A 13,203-nucleotide genomic window follows, 5' to 3' on the forward strand; every position below is an offset into this window, starting at 1 on the left:
TCGCGCACCTGCGGGCGCCGCGCAGCGCCGCGCTGCGCGGGCGGTGCGGGGCGCCGTGACCTTGGGAGGTGCCGGCGGCCGGGCCGAGCAGCGCGCCGGGAGCCGGTGCGGGGCGGGCGGCGGGCGCGAGAGCGCGGTGTGAGGGAGCGCGCCGGCGGCCGCGTGCCCCTGTGTGTGGGGCTGTGTGTGCGTACGTGCGGGTGCGCGGCGCGGCAGGGCGGGCGGGTGCTGCTCCCTGCCGGGAGCGCAGGGAGAGGAGGGAGGAGGGCAGCCCGGCAGGGCAGTTCAGCCTGCCGGAGGGTCCTGCAGGCAGGGTTTGTCACAGGTTTTGGACGCGGAGATCGGCGGAGTTGTGGAGAGGAGCTGTGATGGGGCTTCAGAAGAACGGGGACGTCACCGCTTATTACTCCGTAGTGCGTTTTTCCTGCTCGCCTCCGGAGAAGCTGCAGGTCGAGCTGCGCTTACGTGTAATTTTTACCATTGAGGCATTACACACTTAACTCTGAGTGCGGCTGAGCTGCCGCTCTCGAGGCTGGATTAGCGAGAACAAAACTGTGCAATACATATTTTAGATGTTTTCCTATTGCGCAACGCTCCCGTGTTCTGTGGCAGGACAGGAGGGATCGGAGCTTGGCAGCCCTTCAGCGGCGGCTCCGTTCCGTGTCGTGCCGGCTCCCCTCGGCCCGGCGCTGTGGTGGGGCGGGCTGACCCCCAGGGGCAGCTCCTACCCGAGCGCGCTTGCAGATGGTCCTGTTTGAAGGCTTTTCTGTGCGTGTCTTGCTCTGAGCAGTTTTCGGTATGGAAATGGCATTGTAACTTAACCCCGTTTTCTTAAGATGGTTCATTCAAATCTGGTTTTAATATTGTTCTGTTGTGATTTAACCACAGGGGTCTGTCTATGTTCTGTTTTCGGCGAGGTCATTGTAAATCTAGAATAATAACACCAGAATGACTTCATCATTTACATTCAGCATTGTAAAATCTGTCTCTTTTGTTTGTATTTGTAAGAGGAGGGAGAAAAGTCTATTTGTGTAATGAGTACTATTGGTGACAGCAAACGTAACCAGCTGGAAATTGCTTAGAAAACTTACAGGCGTTTCTCAGACCCTTTCAGATATAAACAGAAAATATTTAAAGCTTATTAGTGATTAACACAGTGTATGTCCTCACATTTGCATGCTTCAATATGGTTTAGCAACTGCAAAATGGAAGTGTGATGGGAAAACTGTATACACAGAAGTTATTTAGAAATGGTTGTGGCGTGTGATGTAGAACAACAAATGGAAATGCATGTTACACATTTATTAGTCATTCCTTGTTTGCTCATTATAGATACTTTGAATCAATCACTTTCAAATATGCCAGTCGTGCTATCCAGTATATCAACAGTCAGTAAATGTAGAGATACACAAATCCATATAGGTGAGAACCCTTGAAGAACAAAGCAAAAAACATCCTTTTATGTTGTGAGAAGGAATAAGATTTTGGTACCTTTCAGAAGGTTTCCTTCCATTCAATTTTACCATTGAAAAAATCCATTCAGCCTGAGTCTTCTCTACTCTCACAAGTCAAGTTTCCACTGACATCAACAGGAGTACTGTACAAAGGACAAGTGGAGGATTAAACATGACACAATGTTTGGCATGGTAGACTTCCTGAAAGATCTTACAGTTCTTACCAGGGAAATAAAGTCAGTCACCAGCATCACCAAGGGACTGGGATTTTTAATTACTTTAATCTTCATTTTCTTATCAGTAGATATGTGGTGCGTGCTAAGCACACAGACATACATCCACAAATAGAAAGTCCAGTGCTCTTAAAATCAAATACGTATTTTCCTTGATTGTTCAGCAGTACTTGCAGGCTTGAGCCCATGCCAAGGGTCTAATGAGAGCCTTGCATTGACTTGGGCCTTTTGACTCCAGCCTTTTTCTCTTCTGTCTCTCATCTGCATCAGACTCATAATCTGTGACAGTGGTTTTATGGCAGAATTCAGTGCCTCAGGCATAGCCATAAGCTAGCCCTGAGAGGAAGGCGGATACTAGAAATGGTACAATCGGTAACACTGTACATGGGTGAAGCTGCAAGGCATGTTAGCAGCAATAAAAGGACACAATGCACATCAGCTCAGTGTCTGCAGAAGTTCAGGCCTCTCACAGAAATCCAATCTGTGCTCCATAAGGCTGCTCCTCTCTGCCACAGTTGTGATGAAGTCAGTAGAATGATGCACAGCAGGGAGGCCTACTGGCATGTACAGAATGTGTAGCAGCAGCTCCTAAAGCACATATTCACAAATCCTGTGGCAACAGAGGCATTATAAATACATTTCAAGCAATACAAATACAGGAAACAGATTAGATAATTACTGTAGCCATTAGATTACTTATTATTAACATTTTGGGTAGAAAAGGTGCCAGTGTAATCTTGTTTCCCTTTTCCGTTGCTACCAGTACCACATACTGTGAAGGTTTATAGAAACTAATACAACAAAGATGCTATTCTTCAACTCTCCTCAATTTTTTAGAGTCAGGTCACATCTGAATGTGGTAAACAAACTGCTGTTTCCTGATTTGATGGTACTTTGGAATCAAATACAAATAGGAAGAGCATCAATAACTTCAGTAACTGCAAACTCTTCACTCAGGTACCTCCATGTTTATGGTACTCATTTTTGGGCAAAGGACAGTACAAAGCCTATACATCACTTAGACCCCACCTGAATTCTGTTTTGAAGTTTTACATGTCACAGAACAGTTGACTTTGTGCATAGGAAGGACACATCCTGTTTGTGTTTGTTTTATGGAATCTCCTTAAATGTATTTTTACTGTGATTATTACTATTTGTGAAGCACAGGAAATGGCAGTACAGACGGAAAATGGCATAGATTCTTCCGTATCAAAACTCTTTTTTTTCCTTAGTAAATTACCAACTTCTACTAGTATTCTGGCTGCAGCAGTGATGACATCTCACACAGGCTTTAACCTACCAGACATTTTCAGCAGAAGTGCATTCAATGATTATGTTGTAAATCTACCTTTTAATCTTTATGGTAGATTTTAAAATCTGAAAATCTATTTGAAATCTTTTTTTAACATTAACAGTCATTTTACTGTTCAGTGTTGAGCAAAATGCAGAAGAACCTTGGAGTGTTCTGATTCATTCTAGCAATTCTGTGAAAGTTAAATGCAGTTAAAGAAAATTAAAGTAATTTTTGGTCCTCAGGTTAGAGTCCTTTCTTGTATTATAAAAACAGTGGTTTACTACTAATTTCTAATGAGAGACTAATGCAAGTACTAGCAGGCCAAGCTTTGTGATGTGTCAGTGCAGTGGAAAAAGTCTGCCTATCTTGCTGAGTTCTAACTTGCTGATACAAGCCACTTTAATGCATTTTGAAATATACATATACACTTTGAAAGATACCATATTTAAGTAATCTCTGCTGTTAAAATGAACAGGCTTGACTACATGAAAAAACCTTTTGTTCCCAGACAAAAGCTATTTGTTATGATTCAGTGAAACTACATCCATATGATAAAGCCCTGTGCAGTGTAAAATTAATGTCAATAAGGACATTTTAGTTAAGTGCTGCATCTTGAGGGAAATCTCTGTATGTACCTACTCATACCAGGCTAATGAATTGGTTCACTAGCTTCCATGATGTTTTGAACTGTCTCACAACCTGGCCTTTAGGTGTCTGGTCTTTACGGTTTCAGGTGCTATTTCCTTGTTCATGTGACAGTGTGCCTTCCTCCTCACACACAACTGTGTCCGTGGTCGTCATCCTGACTTCTCACTATGTAACTTCCTGCAAATACACTCCCTAAAGTTTTGAAAACCTCTGCTTCCTGCAGTTGGCATTGCGCCATGTGGTAAACTTACATCAACTCCCGCTGGAAGTCTATTACCAGGATGCACATGAACGTATTGCAAGGCAGCAGCAGCAGCAGCTCAGCAGTCTGACACAGTACAGCATTGCACATGCAAAGGATTTAAAACTGGTTTATAAAATAAAGCCACCAGCTTCCAGCTGGTCATGGGGAAGTCACTTACTCTTCCTCTGTAAGAGGTGTGAGCACTATTTGGAAGACAGAATAGATAATATTAACCCTAGAGTGCTTGACCACCAAGATCAAGCAAGTTACAGATTCCTCTTCTAAAAAGTTACTAGCAACCAAAAGGTTCTTGCTTCTGAGATGCTCAGTAAATTCGGGAACCAAAGTTACATTTGGCTAGAAGATAAAAGATCTTTATTGTCCTGGTACACTGATGAAAATGAAGGCTTTCCTCTGCTGTAGTCACAAATAGTTGATGTAGCACATACGCATATTTGGAATCACAAAATATTACAGCTTTAGGAACACTAAAATGAGAGCAGCATGAGTGAGAAGGGCATTCTCAAAAGACAGAATAGAGTTCCAAAGTAAACTTTTGTATCTTTCCAAAAACAAAAGAAAAGGTAGGAAATCAATTTATAAAATTGAACTAAAGAAGAGAGAAATGGAAACAAAAAGAAGTACCTAATTATACGTATTATATATGTGTCCTGATAATTATACATGTCTATCACAACATGCTAAGAGACAGCTATGGGAAAAGGATTGAACCTTACCTCTTAAGTAAAGCTGAAAGAAATAACAGAAAATAGATTTTAAGAAAATTTAGTGTTTACCTTGGTGTCAACTATTAACATACAAATGTTCATATACATAAATAATTGTATGTACCTGAGTAATTCTGTGAGGTTCTCCAATGAGTTATTAAGGTCATCTGTCTTGCTAAATGTAGATCAATTAAATAACCTGAACATGAAAATCCAGCCAAAATCAAATAGCCATATCACCTTCACCTTCATTGCAGATAAAAATGTACAATTTAGGAATTAGATTTGATCTTCTGTGACAACTTCTTAATTTTAAATTAAACAAAATAAACAAAAATACACATCACACTGTGAGGTATTCTATTTTTGTAACTAGAGACCATGCCATACTCTGCTTTTGTTTGCTGAATGTGTAAAGTGAAGTCACTGAAAATAGTATTCAACCAGATACCCTTATAATGGGCATTGTAAGATTTATTTAACATGAGATCCTCTTTGAACACAGGAATGCTGCTTCTCAGGGTATGAGAGAATGGTCACAAGCTCTTCTTTTACCCTTTCAATGAACTTTCTACTCCAACTACAGACAGTGTCATAAAAATGCTCAGGGGTTGAAAAAAACAGTGCTAAGCACACGGAAGAACTATGAGCTCTGTGCAAAGCAGTGACCAAGGAGAGCTTCCACAGGAGCTCTCAGTTGCCCCCAGGATGGGAGTTAGATGGTGGCTGAACACCAATGACTGCACTGTGCAAAGCTTCCAAGAAGAATGTCACAAGAGACTAAATATTGATATTTTTTTTTATTATCTTTTTTTTTTTTTTAGTTTCTCTTACTAAAGTTTCACATCCAAAAGAGCAGGAAATAGCAGAGAAAACCCTCTTAGTAACAAAAGGCGTTCACCTAGCTTTGCCCAAAAGCCTTTCACCTGAATCTGTGCCTTTTGCCATCAATGGGTGTAAAGAAGGAGGATGGATACAAACCCTAACCTTTGATCCAACACCTATACCTGAGGCCTCTGGTTCTAATGAAATACTGCAGATTGAACTGGACAATCCTAGCAGCTGTGTGTGTCTGTCACTGAATTGGAGGTAGCTTCAAAGCTGCAATGAAACCTGCCAAGGTTTGCAAATAGTTAATCGATGAAATAGTCACATAATGCATACCTCTTTTTGGTTCCTGTAGTTGAGTTTTATTTTGACAAAGCATCTGATGGTTTGTTTACATTTCTGTCTAGGAAAAACCTACAGTATTATACTGAGAAATCTCTTTTGCTATATATTTCTACATCAAGCTGCCACTAAATTAAAGGTTCTGCATTCCCTGTGAAATTCTGTGATATGCTGAGATACTGGGCAAAGGACCTTCAGATTTTTTGGGGTTAAGTATAATTCTGAATTGTAACAAGCTTATGTCTCAGAACTAATGTTTCTTTCTCTACACTATTAACTGCTCACTCATTCTTTTCTGGGTAAAAAATTAACATTATTGTCTTACTTGTGTCAGCATTAGATGCCTTACTCAGTGATAAGGAAACAACCTTGTGACTTCCAAAAGAATGCTTTGGAACTTTTGCTATTCTTATATGCATATACTGACTTTTAGACTTTAAAGGTTACAGAAACCAACGGGAAGTTGGAAGTAGTACACTTCGTGGGCTGGTTTTGTTTACATTTCTTCTCATCCCCTTTATCTTCCTTTCTCCTATTCCAGTGACATACTAGAAATGCACACATATGCGCAAAGACATAATTTTTCCAATTTTTTCATGATTCCAGTGCTAGACTTTTAAAACTTTGTTTTAGGGAGGAGAGAGCTATACTGCATTCAGTAGTGATGAACAGTAACTTCATTCATGAAAAATGAAAATATACACACCTGCTTTATTTTTAGTTTTTTGGGGGTTTTTTTTGTAAGATACTTCTGTATCTGTCAATGGAAAATTTGGTATTTGAAAATCTGGCACTAAAATTGTTGTTTATTTAAAAGCAAATTCTGTTCACAGAAATTGGAAGAGGAAAGCTCATTACGGGTACTATGTATGGTTAAGGCTTTGTATTTACTCAGCCAAGGTTTAAGCCCAAATTGGTGGGCTTAAACAGCTTAGTACAACAGCTGCTATCCATCTCACAAAGTTCAAATCAGTTCAACCTTTTCACTGGCATATGCAATCAAAGCAAAATGTAAAGCCAGCCTTGTGGCTAAACTGTTTCCAGCACTGAAAAAATAAAGAAATGGTTCTTTCATCGTAGTTTTCTGAATGTTGACCCATGGAGTTGCTGATAGCTTCCTCACTCCTTTACACAAGGTACTGAGATAACTGTTTCAAATATGTTATCTTGCAAACAGTTTAAACTGGGGATAACACTTCATCTCCTACTCATTTCAGAGCTTGACCCCAGAATGTCCTCTGCAGATTAAGGCCTGAGGTAGTGTGAAAAGGAAAAGCAGTAGAGAGCTGGCTGAACCAGTTTTTAGTCAGAAAGTCATTGAAAAATTCAGCCCCTGTCAGTGGATAACACCACTGGTTATCCCAGCCACGTTTAATGCTTTGTGTTGGAATGGATATTGTCCGGTCTCCACTCTCTTCCTTTCTGTGAAAATCCTCTACGTGCTTTTCCATCCCAGAGTGGATTTCATGGAATATCTCTTCTACTTGCTTAGGAGGCAGCTACCTTGCAAACAACCAGGCTAACTGAAAATATTAGTGTCACCCTGCAACACTCCCCACAAATTATTAAAACACATCAGTGACAGAACTTAGCTTTGCCATAGATTTTCTTTGGAAAAGATGGCTTTAGGTGAAGTGAAATTGGCTAGCTGCTGCTATTAGAGGAAAATGATAACTGTTTTCAGAAACAAGCAGTGGGGTGACAGTATTTTAAAAAAGCATAGGACAATCTAGAAAAAATAACAGTTCATGTTTTTATGGTTTTAGTGTTTTAAGATTCTTACTTTGGGCATGTGGGTTAGCACCCATTAAAAATAAAGATTATTGTTAGAAGCTCATCAGAGTTTTAGACACTTTACAAAGTCATGGACTGTAAAATGCTTCTACATTTTGTTCTTTTTGTTCTTCATATCTGTCCAAGCTATATGTTTTTCAAAAGAAGTAGAAAATAGAGGAAAATTAAGAATCCAAATTCATGTCTACTTTACAGCTACAGGAAGACCTTACTTGCAGGTGGAATGCAGGACTTGATCTTCAACAAGAATGAATAGAAAATAGATGCTTTGAATTTGGATGGCTCTAAACTAATCAAAATTTAAATTGAATACCTCTAATTTATCATATTCTGATTTATTGTATAGCTCACAAAATTGACTTTTCAACTCAGAAAGCAAAGTTCAGTAATGCAACTACTATTTTCATATTTCTTCATTTTTCATTGTGTTTCTTGCATGCAACTGTGAAAACTTCTATTCAGTAAGCATTAGCATTAGTCAGCCTTAAGGATTCTGATTGGATTAGTATTTTCCCAGGACTGATATACAACACAAAACTGGTTTGATTATACAGCTCATTGTAAAAAGCTTTTCAAAATGTACAAATAACTGTACATTGTGTACCAAATTGTCTGCTATTACAGGTACCACCTCTTTTACATCAGAGCATTGCATAAATTACGTTTGCCTTTAAATTCTAAATGGCATTCTATATTGGACTGGCAGCAGGATGTAACCTATTTCCCACCACTTGTTTTGAGCTGAATATTCTTCAATGAATGGAACTCAAACTGAATTTAGACATAGAAATTAATTACATCTTATTGCCAGAATTTAGAGGAGAAAGAGTTGCTTACAAAAGCTGATTTTACCAAGAACATGATTTTGGTAGTCATGATTTTGTCTGTCAGCAATTCCCTGGGAAACAGGCTTGGCTGACCAGTTAAACTATGTATGTGGCTTTTTCAGAATTCACAGCTGACATTTTTTGAATAAGTTTAATTTTAACATGCAAATTTTGGGTTACAAAAACGGTGAAAACCTCTAAATAATAAGTTCATAGAAGTGGAGACACTTAGCACAGTGATGTATTGACCCAGAAAAAGATCCATGACGGTGCTGTATAAGCTGTTATAGCTCTTTCAATGTAAGTGATGTCCTGCAGTTGCCAGTGCTGGGAGCAAATCCTGTAGAAAAGTATGCAGGCAGAAGGGTGGTAATGTGAGGATAAAGCTGTGTACAGCCAGCCTAGAATACAGGGTGCTGTAAAAAAAAAAATCATAAAAAGGCAACAGCGCTCTTCTGTGCTTGTACAGATAACTCGCAACTGGGAGTTAAGATTACTAGGTAAACTTCTAAAAATTGCGTGTTTTCCTGAAAGACATCACATGCTGTGTCTGCTTAATACTTGTTTCTTTTCCTGTGGTCAAACCAAGCATTATTGCAGTCAGTTACAGCTACCATCTGAAACTTCTAAGCACAGAGGAAAAAATTATGAAACCTTCTTCCAGAATGCAGAGTAATGCTGAAGGGCAACTGCCATAGCTGCTGTGCTGAATAAAAATAGCTAGTGAGGTTGACTGAGCAAAGTCAGAGAGACTGTGCTTTATTTGAAGAAATAGCGCAGATGAGGCTTGTCATTTGATACAGGGATGGTTTGACAGTATGAAGTGAAAGCATCCCAGCTGATTTGCCAGCAGTAATAAGGCCAGTCAGCTTCTGTTTGGAAAGGAAACACGTATTTCTCAGACTCGTTATCTTAGTCAGACATACCTGCTGACAAACTGAATTAAAGGCTGTTTGTCACTGAATCTAGATCAAGTTGTATGACATGAAAGACTTCTGTGATAGAGCATCAGTGTTAACAGTATTCATACACTGCCAATTCTTATTTTGCGAAATCAAAAAGCAGTTTTCAGGCAAACAATAGGAATTTTTTTATAGCATTTATCACCATAGAAGACAGGAAAAGGAAGAAGTAAAACTTAAGACATTTACATTGCTTCAATGAGTTTATTAAAACCTCTGATGCAATCAGAAACCCAGACTTTCAAGATTCCTGGAAAGTCTCTCCTGGCCTAGAGCAGTTCTTAATTTTGAAGTATCTCCATGATGAGATGTAAGGTAGAATAAAGGTCAATCAAGCCCTTTTAAGCACTTTGTTTTTATAAGGAACATTAAAACAGGATGCATCTTGAAGCACATCCTGCTTGTCTTGCTTAGGCCATGAGGCACGATGATCTGTAACCTCCAAAAAGGGTTCTCAGACTCAATTTAGACTGCAAAAGTCAATTTTTTTCATTCACCTTTGCAGAGGGATTAATGTGTTCATGCTAATGATTTACTTACTGAACACCTCTGAATAAATTGCTAACTGTTTATGAGAAAGCTCCGCAAAAAAATGTAGCTTTCATTTTGTATCTATCAATAGAACCAAGTTTTAAGTCATTAATGAGTTTGCTTAATTTAAAACCACCTTGTCATTGGAGACCACAAATGATCTCCTAAAAAAGGAAAGAATCATAATTTCTGATGCATTTTCACAGTAACTATATGGTCAACACAGGATCAAGCTCTCTGCTAAAGTAAATGTCTACCAAGCTCTTGTACCTTATCTCTCTGCCAGACAGGTACAAAACCTGGCTATTTAACAGAAGATGACTTCTAACAACCAATACGGGCTAATTTATAAGGTGATGTAAACAAGCTGATCTGTGATGAAGCCTTGCAGCATATTGACTGCTTTATCATAAAGACATTATTGGTAATAGTTCCACCATGATGGGCAGAACTCACAATACAGTTTGAGGTGTGAAGGACTAAAAAGCTTTGGATAGAGAAGAAAAAACATGAAAAGACCTCCTGTAGCTGATAAGATCGAGAGCCAGGAACTGGTGAACAATGCAAAGCTTTATTTGACTGACATGAGACATGTACCAGATCCATTGAGAAGCTGAGAGATGGGAGGTAGTCTGGGGATAGTTCACACATGACAGCAGCTTCTCACTGTGTGTAGAGCCAGGCTGTGCTTGCTGTATGTACACCAATTGCTGGTGTGACTAGCTGGATTCATCAGCTTGTACCAGCTCACTTCCTCCCACAGCTAGGGGCTACTCATGAGATCCTGCACTAGCACAGACTCCCTGTCAGTCAAAATAGCACACTCCTCTAGGGTGGGAGCTGTGCCTAAATGTGTGGCAAATTACAGGGAACTTACACGCCAAACTCCAGCCAGTTCTAGCCCAAAAGACTAGGTGTGGTTAACATCAATTCATATCAATGATTTGCTGCACAGAATAATGGAGACTGAGATAAGGCAAAAGCCCCTCTGGGCAGGAACAGCTTTATTTTGGACTGGAGTGCACACAAGGCAAAGGACTGATCAATAGTGTTGGCAGAAAGAACAGCAGCAAACGGAAGAGCTCTGAACACCACTGCAAGTTGTGCAATACAGGGCCTTTATTGGATATAGGCTGGCACAGGCGGCTCTACACTCCCTGACCTCGTTAACTCACTCTCTCTTCCTCATGACTGATCTTTACAAGTGATGTACAACAACAGTCTGACATTTCCCCACAAGGGTTCTGAGGAAAAGGTTACTCAGGATCCACCTCTAGCAGAAATATTCCAGTCCCAAGAAGCTGCTACAAAACTGAAAGTCACTCTGAACAGCAACTATATGGCACTTCAGTAGCAAATTACTATTTCTTTCAATTATATAATTTGTCCAGTTACAATAACATTACAGAGGCAGCCTCAGACACACACAAATAATCAACTCTCTTTATAATTACTTTTAGAAGAATCTGTAATTGTTCCTAGCAAAAAATTGCAATTGAGCCAAATTCAGAATCCATTAATTTTTTTAATATGACTATTACATAATGAAAATTCAGTCTAAACTGTATTAAGGGCAAAAACATACAGTGATATTTCAAAATTTAAAGTCTTATAAACAAGGTGTTTTAAAACTACGTCTTAATATATTTTTATCAGAATAAATCTAAATTACAATGAGGCTTAATTCAACATTTTTTGGACTTTCTGCTTGACAACATTTTTATGCATTAGCTGTATAGTTTTTGCCAATAAACTCCTTTAACTTATAAACAAACTGAATCTTCTCTGAAAACTATCACCCATCTCCTTTCCAGGTGAACAACAACCAACATCACTCTCAAATCTCTCCCACTTCTCTTGTCTGACTTTACCTTACAAAAGAATATGGTGTGGATAGCTCAGAATTATGTATATAGGATGATCATCTCTTGATCTTTGTTAGAATTCTAAGCACTGAATGACGACAGACTTGAAAAGCAGATTTTATTCAATGGCTACAGTGTAGGCCTTTGATATCAATTATCAATATTTAGCTTGGCAGTATTAGTAAAAATTACCCTAACTTAAATGCCAGCCTTAGGCTTGGTCAGAACTGGGACAAAACTCAGGAAAGGAATTTGTATTATCAAAGTCTGTCATCTCTACCTCTTCTACAGCCTGCATATTAATATATCCATGCCAGCATCAAACCTCCTTAAATGCTATACTGTATTTATCCACTGTAATATACCAGGAAGAATCTATATGAGAGCAGCAGCACATTAGGACTGCAATGACCTAATTAAAAAGGAGTTCTTTTTCCTTGAGAAGACAGATAAGAGATGACAGGGTATCCTTTAGTGTTGATAAAACACGAAATAAGCTTGACTTCATGGGATTGGCTTTGAAACAAACTAAATATTTTGTTTGATTACAAGGTGTTTAATGGCTAGTGGATGTGGTATTGATCTGAGACATCTATTTTATACTAATATTTGTACAGGAGATGAACAGGTTTTTCTAGCTTAAGTGTTCTTAACATAAAAGTCAGGCTGATTAAAGTAATAGTAGAGACACACAATATAACATTATTTACCTTTTCTCCCAACTGGCTCCTACTTTAGTTTCCAGGATTCATGAACTAAATGCTGGTATTATTAGTATGCAATTTTTTTATGCGTATTATTCTTTAATCCAAGTTTCTTCTCTTTATAAATTATGGTTATTTCAGTAAACACTATTTTCCCCCCAGTATATCCACATTTCTTTTGAAGCATCTCAGTTTCTGTCTTGGTCCACTCTTGAGTCAATCTTTCTGATGTGCCTTATTTTAATTCTACTATCCAGAAGCACCAGCTTTGGAGCTGACATTTTCCTTTCGCCAAATTCTCCAGTATAATGTTATCTCTGTCCTTTAAATGCTTCTCTTTCCTTCTCACTTTGAGTCTACTTCTGTGGCTAATTCATGGAAATTATCCAGGCCTTTTCTCTTTCTTTATCTGCCAATATTCAGCAATTCATGTTGCTCTGTTTTTCACTGTGATTTGATGGATTTCTGACAATATCAGTTCCTGCCTTATTTCTCAGGCATCTTAGTTTGTCTTTTGATCTTCCTGACTGATTCCTGAAGAGCTCTGTTCAAATTAAATGTGCCATTTTTACCTCTTTTGTTCCTTACATCTTTCATAGTGCACATGCAGTTTTTGACTCTTCTGGAGGACATCTAAACTCTTCCAATAAAAGACTTGTCTACAACACAAGCCCTTTTATTGTTAATGACATATATACTGCAACCCCACAACTAAGATTTCAGTGCCTTTATATGTCTGCAATGATAGC

The sequence above is a fragment of the Cyanistes caeruleus genome, chromosome 1 (genome assembly GCF_971803275.1).
Source record: "Cyanistes caeruleus chromosome 1, bCyaCae1.hap1.1, whole genome shotgun sequence".
Taxonomy (NCBI): domain Eukaryota; kingdom Metazoa; phylum Chordata; class Aves; order Passeriformes; family Paridae; genus Cyanistes; species Cyanistes caeruleus.